At 31.2% G+C, this 10,813-nt stretch overlaps 1 protein-coding gene across 1 annotated transcript in view; it reads left to right on the top strand.

The window, feature by feature from the left end:
- The window catches only part of LOC126743079 (far upstream element-binding protein 2-like), a 50,909-nt gene extending 42,759 nt beyond the window's left edge, over positions 1-8,150 (top strand). The window contains exon 13 of the mRNA XM_050450015.1: positions 1,434-8,150. The gene's annotated coding sequence lies outside the window, so the exon portion shown is untranslated. The remainder of the gene's footprint in view (positions 1-1,433) is intronic.
- The last annotated feature ends 2,663 nt before the right edge of the window (positions 8,151-10,813 follow it).

The following is a 10,813-nucleotide window of genomic DNA, read 5'->3' on the forward strand; positions in this document are numbered from 1 at the left end:
TTAAAACTTATTTGCTTTGAACACGTGCTTATAATGTTTTCGACATGTGGAGTGTAAGAAAATAGTCGTTTTTTTATAAAAAATAAAAATACATTGGTTATATATACCGTTGCGATACTTGCTTGGCAAACATTTCGTGTTTAAGTAAATAGGGTGATAAAATGAAAATTTATTCGAGTACAATCATCAGCATTGTACATGATTTTTAATAATAATTAAGAACTGCCTTATTTTAATCTTTTCAGATGAATGTTGAGTAGAAACCTGTCCAGGTATCAAAAACGGTTAACGATAAGTTCGTTTAATTAAAGTTTTAGGTATCGCCTGTTTAGGACCGTTTTGGATTTTGGCGAGTTTATGGAAACTTGTTTGGGAAACACTTCATATATTCAATTCATTATAAACAACGATTTGAGAGAACTTTTAATACGAAACAATTATTAAAATAAAAACAAAAGTGAAATATCGCAGACATAGATTTGATGTTCGAACAAATTTATGAAAATTACTCTATGCTAAATAAGAGTGTCCCCTTTTGACCAAATAATGTGACAAAAAAAGTTGTGAAAAGAAAACTTTGAACTCTATAGAACAATTACAAGAGAGAAAAATTTTTATTGGGGGAAAGTGCACGGGATCAGTTGAAGTTGTTTGGATCCTAGATTCGTGGCGTCATTTTAAAATTACACAGAAAATAAGTGATTCACAAAAAAACGGGAAAACAATGTAAAAACTTACCGATTTTTTCTGGTAGCCTACTTACGTTAAGAGATGTAAGGCCAGGTTAAGAAACTTCCCAAATATGTTTAAAGGTTTTAAAGGAAGTTTTGGCATTTGTTAACGACTATTACAAGACTTAACTTTAACAATTTTTACTCCCATTTAATTGCCCTTACTCCTCCCATGTACTTAATTCCCCTTGATGGGCCAAAGTACAACGAAAAGGTGTCTCCCTGAGAACCAATTGAGATCCTTTATAAATATTTAATTACTTTCTTTTACATGTGGTTACTTAATTAATATAAGCCATTTAGCATTAAGGTACAATTTTTAAATAGCAATTGATTTACTAATATCTGAAATTTGTATTGTTTTGTTTTAACATTTTAAATCTGTATGAGCCAAAATCATATTTTTACTTCTTTTTCATGAATTTTGGAAAAATTATATACTGTTTATATATTTGTCTTATACTGTTTTATATTTACATATATATTTGTGATTTATCTTTATATTGATATATTCGTTTTTCTATTGATTTTTGTGATATTTTATTGATTGTGTCATAATCTACTTCATCCAATATTTTGATTTATTACTGGTGCTTTATCTAATTTGTGACCATATTAGTGCAATTCGTTTGAAAAAGGTGTACGTTTTGAATATTTCGTGGCACATTTCTATGGTTCTACAGTACACCTTTTACGTTGTAGGCAAATGGGAGGAAATGCGGCGCACGTTGCCACAAAGCGGTCGCGGTAAACCGGATATTCAAGACTGGATGGACACGACCGAATTACTGCAGATTTAAATGGCCAGTATGACGTAAGACATTAATTGAAATGCAAATTGTTGAATATTTCATTTTTTTTATTGATATTTTTGGTGCCCCTCCCTGTTCCGTCAGCGATAATTTTTAACATAATATTTCCATCATGTTTGTTTTTTTTTTAATTTTGTGCTTGCAGGTTCCTTGATTTCTTCTTTATAATACATCGGAATGATGAGTAAGTATTTTTAATAAATAACCAATTATAAAGTGTATTTAATTAACAATTGAATTATTGCGGTATGGGGATAATTGGTTGATTGCACCCTTCATCCGTCTTGACGTCCTGTATATTTTTACAAAATTTGCATCCAATCCTAATTACTTACATGGTTAGTCCAAATATGTCAATATTTCCGGAAGTGAAATTTTTGTTCGGTTTTATTTCATACGTAACACCCAAATTTTAGGGGATGAAGGGCAATGGCTTCAGATTCGACCCTTAAAAAATCTAAAGATGAGCACAACGGGGAATTTAAAGAATGTAAATTAAGGGTAGATTTCATGGTCTAGACAAATAAAAATTTATACATGTAAAAATAACCGCTATATAAAAGATGCACAAGGAATTAGGTTTTTGTGTATATTAACAGCACATTTGGATTATTCAATGTCTTTAATAGCTATAATGTTGTTATTTGATTACAATTTTCTAAAAGAGTGCAATTTTATTCTTCCTCAGGTCCTACGATCCAGGGCATCCTCTGTTCCTAATTTTCCCATTATCCTATGGAAATGAGAATTTACTAGTAAGATGCCATTAAAGCTAACGCTTCCTTAGTTTCTTTCCCTTTTTTTCAAATGACGTTTATACGAAGGTTAATACCATTTTAAAGAAAAAACTATGTGACTGAATTTCGATTACTTAAATTGTTTTTTTTTGGAACTAGGATCGAAGTTGTGATTTTGAGATAGTAGAAAGGGTAATCTTTTTATAGTTTATAGTTCCTACTCGTTTCGGATATTGTCTATCAAATAGGAACCACTCAGTTGTACTCATACCAAACCAGGTTATATAATTTTTTTAACCATAAGATTCTCCCTCTACCCACACTCTGTTTTCATTTCTCATTACCAACCCAAAATTGGAGCTTCCTCGTTCCTTCACAGTATTAGTCACTTCCTTTTCACAACCTCCATATTTGTATTTATTATGTGGTCTGTCCATGGTATTTTCAATATTCTACGATATAATCATGACTAGAATGCTTCCAATTTCTTCGTTATCGCTTCAGTAGGTATCCATGCTTCTATATTACTATTATCTCTATTGGCTTTTTATATTCTGCTTCGTATTTCCTGCGAATGATCCCATTCCTCGTTCACCAGAGTCGAGAGACAAGACTGTTCTATCGGTTTTCGGTTGATTATAATTTGAAAGTTATTAATGTTGTCTTTGCTTATACTCATTACTTTTATCTTTTTAATAATATTGTTCACGCCTATAGTGGCCTATAGGACTGCACTCTGTTATTCTGTGCATGAGTATTTGTAACCTCTAGGCTGTCGGCAAAAACGATCATATTGTTTGCATAACGAATACTGTTCTCCATTCAGGAATGTTCTAAGGCTTCTCTAAATATGAATTCGGAATATCTTCATTTCCTCCGTTTATTATTTTCGATTCTGACAAGATTTTAGTACAGGTTAATTAGTATTTTGATGTCCCTTTCACCCAAGCCTACATTTTCAGAATTTCTACAATTTTTCGATGTTTTACTCTACGAAAAGCCTTCTGGTAGTCAAGAAAACATGCAAACACGTTCATGTCTGCATCGCTAGAATAACACTTGGATGTTATATATCGGTGGTTTAAACCGCAAATATTTTAGGTCCATACATTTGGCGCAAATACGAAAAATAGATTTTCTTTTGCATTCAAGTAAATTGCGTGATAAACAAAATATTTGGTATTTTTTAAGTGAGTTTAGTTATTTGTTGTACAAATATATTATGATAGCCATTTTTAATAAAAATAGTTATAATTTGCTGCATATACCATATATTAAATTTCCTTAATTGGACATACTACAATCAGGCTTAATCAAGAAAACAATTTATTTATTATTAAAATTTAAAGATTTTATTTAAAAAAAATACGAATCAAAGTTAGAACAAAACTTATCATATAATCGGGATTTTAATCTTCTTCATCGCAGACGTTAGGGGTTGTTTTATATGGAACAAGATCTTTGTCTTTCTTTGAACTCCGTAAACTTTCATAATAACTTTTGTATGCTATAGGAATAATTTGCTTGCCAAGCAAATACTGGAAGTTTTTTTTGCTCCTTAAATTGGCAATCTTTGTTTATATTTTTCTGATAAATCCAGAGTTTTCCACGATACAGTTTTCTTTTTTTTCCTTGCAAAACATCACATTCTAAGAATTCATTATCAGCCAATGAATATTTACATTGACTGAATGGTTTAGATTTATCAAATCTTAGCCATTTAATGTGAAGCCATTTTATCTATTCCTTTGAGTTTCTGTAAGTGATAAAAATATGGAAAAGCAACCTTATAGACCTGATAATGAGATTGTTTTTTTTTTGGCCATGTGTATTAGCAACCCCCATTCTTCGGTTCTGAAAATTTTGCGATGTTTACGTGCATAGTTCTAGGTAGGAATGGCCAGATTCCATGAATTTTAGATCTACATATTTGTAAGTGTCAATTTTATTGACGGCAAACAACATCGCTGCAGTAACAAATTGATTCCGATTTTGCCCCCGCAAGTATCAGAAAAACTAGAAACATGAGATACAGTATGAGCTAATTTGTACAAATACCTTAAGAGTCATGAGTCAAAGGTAACAGTAACCACTGTGGTCAAAAGAATAAAATATGGTGAAATTACAAAGAGAGAGCTTACACTTGTAATAGATTCGGACTAATAAAATAGCTTGTAAATCAAAAGAAATTACTCGATAGGTTGAATCTTCTAATCATCTTTTTTTATCTGCATCTTCATCTCCACTGCTTCTGTTTGTGCAGTTGCCAGCTTTCTGCTTAATTGCTTTTGGCGCTATAATACACATTGCATGTGGAACATTCGTCCTTTCTAGGAATATGAAACATTTATTGATTATAACTATTAAATATTTTTGGGTAAACATTAACGGAAACAGGAGAGATTGTTTCACTTGTACATTAAACGTCAACATACAAACGATAGACAACAGAAATATTTAAATTAGCTACCAAAAACATTTTTTTTCGTATTACGCCGACTGTAGTGACTTTCCATAGGAGGGAAGCTGTATATGTGTTTTTTAACATAATGTGTTGCTCCTTGGATGTAATATAAGCTCCACCTGGGCCACGCTTTTTCAAGGCAAGAAACTTATGCTAAAAGTTGCATAACAAATTTTTAAGGAAACTCGCAAGTTGGAGCCCTGTTCATCAGGTAGTAAATAAGCGTGATTTAGTTTTTGTGATGTTGCTTTCAGACGTTCGTTTCCTGTGACGTTGAATGCTATTTTGTGTGAATAAGTATAAGCGTGCTTTTTGACGATCAGCGTCAATACTCTTGATGCACAATTTGATGTCTCTCCAAAGATATCTTATCAGAACATTTGAAATCTGCATCTTGAGAAGTTGATGTATCCTGGTTTTTTTCCTGGTCTGAGCTCTTACCATACATTCTTTTTATTTTTCTTAGTTTTTTTCCATGTATCTGGTTCTGTTTTCCTTTTCCGTGTTTTTTTAACTTCAGATACCCAAACTTCTCTGGATGTTGTTGGTTCTGGCAGTCTTTCTATGGGATTTGTTTCCATATCTTCATTATTGTCACTTGTTAACTCGTTTTCTCCCTCTTCTGCGGGCATATTTTTCAGAAGTAAATGAACTCTCACTCGGTACTTTAGTGGTGCTTAAGTCTTTTCATCCTCTGTTCCAATAATATTCATTGTATACTCAAACATATTTAATTCGTTGACAGAATATTCGATGTTTTTTATCAAGTTTTCTGGAACGAAGCACCAGTGAGTATTTGTCTCCACTGGTTCTACCAAGATGCCGATGATTGTTCTGATTATGCAATCTCTTCGCAATAGACCCCAGAAACACTACAGTGAAAATTGGTTTAAGTTAGCTCTTCAGCTGAAAACAAGTGCGTACAATAAAAATTGATCATATTTTATCAGGACTCCTAAAAATCGTGTCTCGTTTGGTGGGGTATTTATTAAATGAACAATACAATATAAAAAAAAGAACATTAAAAACCATTAATGATATGAGTGTGGTAATTCAATGCAATATACCAAAAGGAATAATCATCATATCTGATTGTGCAGAACTTGGATGATAATGTGAAGAGCTACAATCCTCGCCAAAATTGGTGCGCTTCTCGCAGATTTGTAATGCATTCTGCGAATCTAAAATTAAACCAGAAAATAATGTGTGCATATCCTATAATTTTTAATTTTGCACAAACCCAGGAATTTTTACCTGATAAGAACTAAAAGAATACAATAAGCTGGATTTATACATATAAATACCACAAAATAGCAAATAAGATAACAAAATAAATAAGGCTTTATTTAATCGTTCCCATTTATACAGGCAAATAAAATAAGAAATAGGGGTAATCAATTACATATCAGAGACATCTCTCTCTTTCACTGAAAATTATGGCCAAAATAACCGGCGTTCGGACTTTCGTTTTCACATAATAAATTAATAGTTGGATTTCGATCTTATTTTTATATTCTTATCTTATTTTGCTGTATGAATGGCTTATGGGGATTGTGTACATTGAATCTTTGTTTAATTATTTATTTATCTTATTCGTCTGTATAAAACCGGCTTTATTGCTTAAAATCTTCTTGCACCTGTTGATTTTTGCAATTTTCTCAGAAACTTTTGTTGGCATCGTTTTGCTTTCGTCTCAGGTCAACCATCGTTTGACACTGGTTTTACCACGTTTGCACATTTGCAACAATAAAAGTTCACTTTAAATGACAATACACTGCTTATTTGAGTGACGTCTAACAGAACACTGTAAAAGTAACCCCAATAAGCACCACTATAAGAATAAAAATATAACACCATAAAAGTCCAAACAAATCAGAACAGGAGGGCTTATACAAATAATACTACATCGCACATTTACGTTATATCTGGACGCAATATTTAAACAAGTGGTGTTTGTTCCCGAAAAAAACATAAATTTTTTATGTCAGGACTTCCTGTAATATGCTTCGATAGATTTATAATACTATAGGACACATTTTATATTATGTCCGGAAAATATTTGAGAAGGTATTAATGCACACTGCTTTAGAGTCTTTAGACATAATATATTGGTCTGTGGTTTTACAATATAAATAAAACGCTGATTTCCACCTTACTCGTCATTCTAGACTTAAAATATTTGTACACCTTATACATCTGCTTTACTGGGTTCAAACTATAACTTTACCCCGAAATAAACAAAAAGAGGACATACAATATTTGTGCTTTAAACCATTGATGATATGGTCTCTCGTGTTGCTACTGCAGATCTTTATAAATCCTGTAGTTTCTTCTACCGTGCCGTTCACATTTGTTAACCACCTCATGCTGTATTTATCAAAAAGTTTCAAAAATTCTATATTTATATTATATATAGAATTCTTAGAGAGATTTTTTTTTCCTTCATGGAATTTATTGTTGCTCTGACCTCATCAATATCTGGACTTGTTTCATCATCTACTTTAAGAGATTCAGGTCTTGTGTTATAAAAGAGTTGTTCTACATATGTTTTCCATGTGTCTTTTTATGTTTAGTCTTTAACCTTTTGGTGTATGTTGAAAGTATCGTGGCTTACCTGCAGTGTTTCTATTTCAGTACACTTTTTTACCCTTCCTTGTCTTGACGCATCTTTATTTTAATGATTATGCTATTTTCTTTTTTTTTTCTTCGTTGTTCCATTAACTGCAACCTCAACCTCGTCGGTCATTCAGGGTTTCTTTTATCAGGTTGTAACAAGTCGTCGTTTTACTTTTTGATTTATATATAACTACATTCTGTTTCCTTGGTTCTTATTTATAAGGCTCTAAATCTATGAGACTTAGGAATCTCGTTGAACTAGTCTGACCCATTTGCTTGAAAGAAACCCCACAATATCTCTATTATTTTATTGTTCTTTTTTATTTTGTACTTACAGTTTCCTACATTTAACATGTTTAATTATTTATAGTGTAAGTAAGTATTAATTGATACATGACATTTATTAATAAATATCCTCGTTCAATTTGAGCATTAAATGTATCAATTGGTAATTATTCATAACTGAATTACAGAGAGATTGCGGGGAGGTTCACTTACATTTTAAACCAATGACATTTGGAATATTGTTTAGGTAATTACCCGGTTAATGTACGGTATGATTATATTAAATTACCAATTCTATTACAAACCACTCTAATCTCACGTCCCCGTTTGGTTAATTGTTTGTTAAACTAATGGGGATTATTATATATATATTACATTTTGCAATTTAGTTTTACGCTTTGCCATTATTTATTGTCGTTTAGTATTTTGGATTAGAGTAATATTGAGGTCTGTGTTACTGGTATAATTATTTTTTCATTTCAGAATAAAGTCGTTTATTATTATATATAGCTGTTTTATTAATTTCCTATTACCTGCAAATTGGGGATAATATTTAAATACATATTTGGGCTTATAATACATAGTTTTGCCTTTTTTTATCTCAATTTGAGAAGCTTTAAAAAGAAGCTGGTCGCTGCGAACTGTAAAACTTGTATTTCTTCAGGATAAAACCAATTTTTGAATTTTTTTAGTAAATTTCTGAAAAAGCTGGTATACACACATCAAAATGATCTAGGTAACACATACAAATATGTTAATATTTTTGAGAAGATTGGAAAAAAGTTAATTATTGCAATTTTTTACATTATTCGAATAAAATAACAATATAATTATTAACTTTTTTTTTGTAGATTATAATTTACTCATAATTTAGGGCCCAAATAAAAATAAAGAAACAAAAAACCACAAAATCCCGTTTTATTAAAAAAATTTATTACCGTTTATTAAAAAAAAATTATAAAAATAAAAATTTACCAAATACAAATTAAACTAGTAGCCAGATGGTCCACCTCTATTATTAATAACACTTTGGCATCGCCTAGGCGTACTCAAAATTAAATTATTAATTAATTATTGGGGCAACTCCTCCAAACGTGTCAAAGCAAGATGAAGCTCCAGAGCGCTTTGAAAAAAGTCAAATCGTTGAAGAAGTTGCCTTTTTAACCAATCCCAAACATGCTCAATTGGACTAAGGTCCGGTGAGGTAGAGGGCCAGGGTAGAAGATTGATTTGATTTTCCTCAATAGCGATTCGTACAAGCCGTGCTCGATGTGGTGGGGCATTATCTTGTTGCAACAACGAATTTGGACCAATTTCGCGTAAATTTGGAACAATTACAGGCAGTAGTAATATATTATGCCTATAACTTATTCCAGTCATTGTATTTTCCACAAAAAAGTGGTTCGTTTTTCCGTCAAGTCTAATGCCACCCCAAAACATTAGTGATCCACCACGTTGCCTTACTACTTCCCGGGCATGACGCAAACGACTTTCATGTTAATGGTTAAGTATGTAAAGCTAAACTTCGCCTTTTTTTGTCAAACATATATGTTTACAAGAATAAAGACATTTATTATTATTATTATTATTATTATTATTATTTCCTTCCTCTCTCCAGACACGAATTCTACCAGAATCAGGATAAAATGAAAATCGAGACTCATCCGTAAAAAGAACTGTGGCCCATCTTTCTTGATTCCAATTAACATGTTCTTGGCACCACGTTAATCTTGCCCCTCGATTTCCTAAAGTTAACCGAGGAACCCTTAGGGGTCTTCTGGCATGAAGTCCTCTCTCATGCAAACGGTTTCTAATAGTTTGACCTGAAACCTCGACGTTATGCACTCGTAAGAGCTGCTGAACCAAAACAGAGGCTGTTACCGTAGGATTTCTTTGAGCTTGCAAAGTTATAAAACGGTCTTGGGCAGGTGTGGTAACTCGCGACGGGCCTTGATGCCGTTCTCTAACATCATTTGTCTCTCTATATCTTGTCCACAAACGGTTAGTTACACTGGGAGATGTATCCAAAGCTCTTGCAACGTCTCTTTGACTTGTATCTGCCTCAAGCATTCCGACTGCTCTTAGCATTTCCTCTCGAGTTAAATGTCTTTTCATTTTTATCGAATAAAAACTAAATCACAATTGTTCGGTTGGAACCACAGAAAATGTTATATTGCGTTAGAATTTAAAAATTATAATCTGCGTTATTTCGACAAAATGTGCAAGTAGCAAAAAACGCTGTTCTGGCATGATTTTTTGTACCCAAATATTTATTTTACTTCGTTGGTATCTTAATATTAAAGGTAGTATCTATTCCGTATGAAAATATAAATATATAAAAATTTATAAGGCGAAAAAAACTATTTTTCCAAGTGTTCCTTAGACCATTTTGATGTGTATATATGAGAAAAAAATGTTAAGGGAATATTTGCTGGTTTTTATATTTATAAGAATAATTTTTAACAAGGAAAACTCAGCATTTTCTGACACTTTATGTGTGCAATGGGAGAAATCCAGTATTTTTTAAAATTCTTCAGAAAATTCTTTTTTTTTTAATGTGGGCCGATTTTCGTCTTAAGACTGGAAAATCGTTTAAAATGTTCTGTAAATCTAAATAATAAATTAAACCATATATTTAGTTTGAATTATTTTAATATAATAGAATATGAAAAAATGGAGCAAATTTTACTTATGAAAATTTGAGGCCAAAACATAATAAAGTTTTAGTGTAACATAAAATTTTAGATAATATTTTGCGTATTTTACTTATATAAATTCAATCTAAAAAAAAACCTTGATTTTACATTAGAAAAACTGCATAAATTTAGGATTTTTTATATATAATGAATTTTAAAATTGATTTATACTTACTATACAGAACAAATTTAATTTGAGCATTTTTTTTTTAATTAAGGTAACCAACGATTTTTTTTTTTGAAAATATACATTTTGAAACAATTAATTAAATTCGAAAATATTAACAAATTTTGAGAAAAAGGTGGATTTTCCTTGTTATTTGACAGCAAAAAAATACTGTATATACAGTAATTGACAATACTAACTTCAAGTCTACTAAACTAGGCAGTTATATGGCTTTATTTAAACTAAAACATAAGTTTTTTAATACCTAGTTTAATAAAATACAATTACATTTCCCAATATTCTATT

This window comes from Anthonomus grandis, chromosome 12 (assembly GCF_022605725.1).
Source record: "Anthonomus grandis grandis chromosome 12, icAntGran1.3, whole genome shotgun sequence".
In the NCBI taxonomy this organism is placed as follows: domain Eukaryota; kingdom Metazoa; phylum Arthropoda; class Insecta; order Coleoptera; family Curculionidae; genus Anthonomus; species Anthonomus grandis.